At 38.9% G+C, this 6845-nt stretch overlaps 1 pseudogene; it reads right to left on the reverse strand.

The window, feature by feature from the left end:
* Nucleotides 1-264: 264 nt before the first annotated feature.
* LOC114009877 (ADP-ribosylation factor 4-like) lies at nucleotides 265-4971 on the reverse strand (annotated as a pseudogene).
* Between the last annotated feature and the right edge of the window lie 1874 nt (nucleotides 4972-6845).

A 6845-nucleotide genomic window follows, 5' to 3' on the forward strand; every position in this document is an offset into this window, starting at 1 on the left:
CCTTCTCCTGAAGGCCCGTGGCTTCTTCTCAAGGGAAGTAAAATGACATTTTCCACCTCCAAGACTTTTTTTTAAACCAAGCATATTGCTAACTAGCAACATACCTGATTAACAATCATTGGCAACTAAATAAGTTTAAACTCTGGAATAGTCTACCAAAAATAGTCCTGGATACCATTTAATAACCAAGATGGAAACTAATTTTATTATCATAGGCTAAACCAATTTTGTCAAAAGTGTCCTTGGTTTGATGTTCAGTTTCACTTAACGTTTTGAAAGTTCATTTGACACCCAGTCAAGGCCCTCATACAGACCAGTTCCTTGTGTAGCATAAGTGACTTGTATATACCATGTTTTGTTAGCAAAAGCAGCAGCACTGCATCTCTGACTCATTTTCCTGAAGCATTTTCTGCAGCTCTTCTGCTCCTTCTTGAATTCTCTCATGATCGTTCCTATCTACCACAAAAATAAGACCCTGGGTATTCTGGAAGTAATGCCTCCAGAGAAGCCTTATTCTATCTTGACCACCAACATCCCATACCTTGAGTTGTAGGACAGTTGAATGGTTATCTGGGTGAAGATGGTGAGAAAAGGGACCCACACATAAACAGGGTCACAGAACTCTCACAGACATACACAGAGTGGAGACTAGATGAGGTGTCGATCAAGTCTCATTTATTGCAGAGTAAACTGTGCTTTAAATACAGGCTGGTGGGTATTGATTGGTTGCCCAAAATGCAAATAAGGTATGAGTCATAGGGTGTCAATCATTAGTGTCCTGGAAGTTAGTCACATGGTTTTTGGGAAATGATTTGCTCAGTGAGGAAGTGAAACCTAATGGTTTCTAAGATAGTGGATAGCTCTCAAAATGGCTTCTGTATGCAATGCTCTCCACAGTTTTTTGTTTTAGGTGGAAGGACTTAACGGCTTTAAGGCTTAGATTTTTTTTTTATCTGTTTTTAGCAAACCGATTTAGTGTTTTAGGCAGGAGCACAATCTAGGCTTTGTAATATTTTATTTTTAGATTGTGGTAGTGGACTTGGAGACAGTATTTTTATAGAGTCTTTGAGTTGGCGTTTGAGGAAAGCCATGAGTTTATTAAAGAGAACAGGCCCCAAAGAGTAAACAATTAGTAAACTTAGAATTGGATCAAGTAAGGGGAGTAAAAAGGGGAGGAGTTTATTTTTGTTTGTTTGTTTAAGAAGATTTTTTTGTAGTTGGTTGAGTTTGTCTTGAACTATGTTGGACTTGTTGGTGTAAAAGTAGTAGTGTTTTTGTAAGGCAAGACAGAAACCCCCCTGTTTTGTCAAGAGGAGATTTAACCCATGTTTATTTTGAAGTGCTATTTTTGTAAGGGAGTTTAATTGGTTTTGAGGTCCACCCCCATCAGAGATGTGGAGAGGAGCAGTTAAGTTTTTTTTTTTTTTTGGAGAGGTTTTTGCTATAAGGCATGTGTGCTCGCCAGACAGACAGAGACAGAGAGACAGAAAGCGAGAAATTACCCCCGGGGGGATGGCCATGCTGCAATCCATTCTCCTCCATTCTCCTCTTGGGATCTTGGGCACGCATGCACACGCGCCCGGCGTGAGTTTTAAGCCACCAGGTCTGGGGCGCAAATCACGGCCGACTACATGGGAGTCCAGTGACATAGCCATTACGCTAACTGCTGGTCCCAAGGAGCAGTTAAGTTTTAACAAAGGGTTTTTTTTTTGATTACCAAGTGTGTAGATTTTTTTTATGGTGGCTTGAGATATTTGAAGTTTTTGTCAATTTTGAAAAGGTTTTAATTTGTGTATTTGTAAATTAAGTTTTGTTATTGTGAATGTATGTGGTGGCATGACTGTAGTAAGAGGTATGAAGTGTGGATTTGAATATCATACAGGTGTATTGAGGAGGTGTAGAAGAAGAGATAGTGGGTGAATTAATGTAATATTAACTGTGTATAAATGTGGTTTCTTTTGGAGCACGTAACTGTTGTGAGTGGTGTAAAGGAGAGTTGAGTGATCTTACCACAGAAACATGAATAAGGAATGTTGTAAACAAAGGTTTTTTGAGTTGCACCAGGGTCAAAACCAGTGGGGATAGTGTTGAAGAGGTAAAACAAGATCAGGTATTTAAGAAGAATCTTTATTTTGTTGATTTGTGGAAGAAGAGAGAGGTATTTGGGGCTTTTATCATCTTTGAATGAATTATTATCCTTTGAATCAATCTGATCAATTTTTTTTAAGTAGTTAGTGAGCAGCATCCATTTTTTTTAAAAATAAATGTAGACAGACCCTCTGTCCCAGAGGAGGACAGGGTCTGGACTATTTTATGTATTGTTTAGAGGATGTTTTCATAAAACTGTGGTAAATTTTGTTTTAGAAGTTGAATGTCAGAAGCACTCAACAGTTGAGAATTTATTTTTATCAAGTGTCAGAAAATTAAGGACAAAAAGTGTATGTGTTAGAAGGTTTTTAGGAGAGTCTTTAGTGTAAAGTTCCCCTCCTTTAAGTTTATGGAGAGTATTTTTTAAGGAAAGATGAGTACGTTTGATAGCACTTTGTCTTTGGGGGCTGTATGGAATTTTTGTGACGTGTAATGTGTAGGTGTTTGTAAAAAGAGGCAAAATTTTATTTGTTTTAATTTGTTGAGATTTATTTATAACAGAGAGTGTGGTAAGTACATGAAAACTAATATGTTTATTGGCTTCTTTGGTTTGTGTTGTGGAAAAAATAAAGTTGTTGAAGGTATCAACAGGTACATGAACATATTTAGTAGTATTAAATTTAGGGACATGAGTGACATCTATTTGTTATACTGTATTAAGCATAAGACTTTTAGGATAAATGTCTAGATGTGGTGTAGGCAAAAGGGTAAGACAGACTAGACATTGTTTTAATTTTTTGTTGGGCCTGTTTTTCAGTAATTTTAAACATGAGATGAAGAGTGTGAGAATTTAAATGATGTAGTCGATGAGCAACAATAGTATCCAAAAGATTTGTATTAGTTTGAGTAAAAACCAAAAGAGAGTGTTTCATGGCCATATTAGTATGATGATTTTTTTTTAATAAGAGGATTAGGTAGGTTTGTATGTGTACATAAATGGCCAATATAAAAAGGCAGTTCTCAATTTTTAATGAGAGACTGGAGTTAGAGGAAAAATTGTGTGGCCTGAGAAACTTGTTTAATTTGTGTCACAGTTTTTAGAAGTAGTATGGACATAGTGATATAAGCACTATCAGTGTACAAGGTGAAGGGCATGTTAGGAAAAGTAGAGAAAACTGTAACAACTGTTTGTAGCTCAACTTATTGAGCTAACATTGAGGATGTTGTAAATGTAACTGTTAAATTAGAGAGAAAATAAAAAGTATTGTGTAGATGGTGGAACAGAGGGCCACTTTTGCGTTTTTTAGTGTTGTTTTGGAGAGGTTTGAAATAAATTGTTGTTGTTTATAGAACAAGCTCAAGTGTTTTAAAAGTTTGTTTGGTTTAGGGGCTTGGGGTGGCCCCCTATTTTTTGAATTTTTTAATTGAATTTGATTTCTAAGTTGTTTAATTTTATTTAAAATCTCTTTTCTAGGATCAATAACTGGCATCACCAAAGGTGGTGCAGATGTGACTAAATTGTAAGATGGTGGTTGTTTTTTGAAAGGTGGTCATTTTGAGTTGCTGTATTTGGCGGCCTTTGTTTTTAAAGTTTTAAAGCATCTATTTTCTGAGTTTGTTTTTAGGTGGCCATTTTGAGTTGTTGTATTTGGCTGCCTTTGTTTTTAAAGTTTGTTTTTTTTTTTCCAGAATAAGTTAATTGATTATCTAAATGAGCTTTAAGATTTGTAAGAGATGGATATAATCTTTTTTGAGGCTTTTTAAGGTTTGTAACTTTTTCATTCTAGGTTTTTTAAGTTGTTTTGGCCTGATACCTGATTGTTTAGTAAAATTTGTTACTTTTTTCTCACTATCTAAGGAATTTAAATCTTTTTCTTTTTTGGTGTCAAAGTTAATTTTAGTTTTTATGGCATCTTTACTATTTGTCTGAGTTCTATATTTTGTATAATTTGTTCTGTCTCTGTAACAACTGTTGCAATTTTGGGGTTAATTGACTGGAGTTTAATGATTTTATCTACTAGATTTTAATAATAGAAGGTTATTACTGGGAACACCTCTTTTAGAAAATCGAAAAAAGAAAGTAATTGTTTGATTTTAATTTTAACTCTGCATATCCTGAGAGTCTCATTGAGCCCCTGAACAAATAATTTATGTTTACTAATTTTTTGTTCCATACCTGCACACTTAAAATTTTAGTAAGTACTCTCTGTATTACTTACCAGGACGATCTTGCGCCGTCCCTTCCACTGTCAATGGTGCCGATCTTTTTTACTGGTGCCCCTCACCTTGGTCCTCTTGGCCCAGGCCCCACGTTGGGCACCACTTGCCCCAACCCGCAGGACAGTTGAATGGTTACCTGTGTGAGGATGGTGAGAAAAGGGACTCACACATACACAGGCTCACAGAACTCCCACAGACATACACAGAGTGGAGACCAGATGAGGTGTTGATCAAGTCTCATTTATTGCAGAGTAAACTGTGCTTTAAATACAGGCTGGTAGGTATTGATTGGTTGCCCGAAATGCAAATAAGGTATGAGTCATAGGGAGTCAATCATTAGTGTCCTGGAAGTTAGTCACATGGTTTTTGGAAAATGGTTTGCTCAGTGAAGAAGTGAAACCTAATGGTTTCTAAGATGGCAGATAGCTCTCAAAATGACTTCCATATACAATGCCCTCCACAATCCCACACTGTGAAGCAAATGTTCTTGTATTCTACTGTTTCCACATTAAAACCAATGGTAGGAATGATGGTAACAATCTCTCCTAACTTCAGTTCGTATAGAATGGTTATCTTGCCAGCAGCATCCAATTCAACCATCAAAATGCACATCTGTTTCTTGCCAAAGAGTCAGGAGAAGAGGGAGGAGATGGTCAGGCCCATGACAGTAGTGGCACCTGCAATGGGCAGAAGCAGAAAGGGTTTGGGGCATTCCCAAGTTTTCTTTCCTGCCCCAGGAAGAAAGAGCCAGAGGAAAGAGAAAGAGCTGAAGAAAGACAAGTGTGGCAGGGACCGCTGTCTAGCCAGTGTGTGGGATGGAGCTCTGAGACAAGACTTTGCCAGTGAGACCTGGTTGCTGACTGGCTTGACAACTCCAGTTCTGGTGTTATAGTTTCAGCTATGTCATGTCACGAGGCAGCTGCAGCCACTCTGGTGGCAGCCCGGCCCCTCCAACATGGACAAATTCATGTTACCTCCATCCCATCCCCCAATTAGTCAATCTTTTAAATCAGATCACTATATATCTGTTCCAGTACCACTGGCTTACACACGTATACACACAAGTGTATATCTGCTCATAGGATATAGAGATATAGTCATCAGGACTCTGGGTTAAAAGTTCACCTATGACACTATCCAATTTTGTCCAACAACATGGACAAATTCATGTTACCTCCATCCCATCCCCCAATTAGTCAATCTTTTAAATCAGATCACTATATATCTGTTCCAGTACCACTGGCTTACACACGTATACACACAAGTGTATATCTGCTCATAGGATATAGAGATATAGTCATCAGGACTCTGGGTTAAAAGTTCACCTATGACACTATCCAATTTTGTCCAACATGTGCTGTTTTAATTTTTTTCAAGAAATAGAGATTTTACTATAAGGTGCATGAGGTCACCAAAAGGGACAGAGAAAGACAGAAAGGGAGAATTCACTGCCTAGGAGCAATGACCATGCCACAGTTCCCTTTTCTTTGTTCTCCTCTTGGGGTTTTGGGCACACATCCATGCATGCCCACCATGAGTTTCAAGCCACCAGGTCTGGGACTCAAACTGTGGTTGACCACATAGGAGTCCAGTGCCTTATACACTATGCCATCTGCTAGCCCCCAATATGTGCTCTTATAGTCTTCAATAGTTATAACATTCTTTAAGTACTAGGTGGGTGCTACCAGCAGATGGCATAATGGTTATTGTTGCTGGACTACCACAGGGCCAAATACAGTTCAAGTCCCAGACCAGGAGGCTTCAAAGTCTGGCAAGGTGCCTGTGTGTGTGTGTGTGTGTGTGTGTGTGTATGTGTTTGTGTGTGTGTGTGCACTCAATATCCCAAGAGTAGAATAGAGGAGAAGGAATTGAGGTGCAGCTATCTCCTCTGGGAGGTGGTTGCTCACTTTCTGTCTCTTTGTCTCTATCTCTCTGGTGAGTACACATGCCCCATAATAAAAAGTCTTTCTAAAAAATTTAAACACAAAAAATGTTGGATGTGGAAGTGTTGATGTTGATGGTAGACCTGGTGTAGAGGTTGCCTTGGCTGTGGCCAAGTGGTAGTGCATCAACATCTTTATTATCCCATTGGCCTCTGGTGGTGGCGGGGACCCCAGTGAGGGCCCCTCTTTAGGGCCTTTTCTATCCACAAAGACAGCAGAGAGGAGGGGATGGCCACACCGCAATCCCTTTTCCTCCTTTCTCTTCTCGGGATCTTGGGCACACATCAGGGACTTGAACCACGGTCGACTACATGGGAATCCAGCAACATAGCAACTATGTTAACTGCTGGTCCCTGATATCCTTTCTTAGCAATCAGTTGGCTGTAAGCTTTAGGGGTTCTTCCTGGGATTTCTATTCTATTTCAGTGGTCCACCTGTCTGGTTTTATGCCAATACCCTGCTGGGGGTTTTTTGTTTGTTTGTTTTGTTTTTGCTATAGGGTGTGTGTGATCGCCAAAAAGGCAGAGAGAGACAGACAGGAGAGAAATCACCCCTTGAGGGGGATGATCACGCTGCAATTCCTTCTCCTCCATT

This window comes from Tupaia chinensis, unplaced genomic scaffold (assembly GCF_000334495.1).
Source record: "Tupaia chinensis unplaced genomic scaffold, TupChi_1.0 Scaffold000648_1, whole genome shotgun sequence".
Classification (NCBI taxonomy): Eukaryota; Metazoa; Chordata; class Mammalia; order Scandentia; family Tupaiidae; genus Tupaia; species Tupaia belangeri.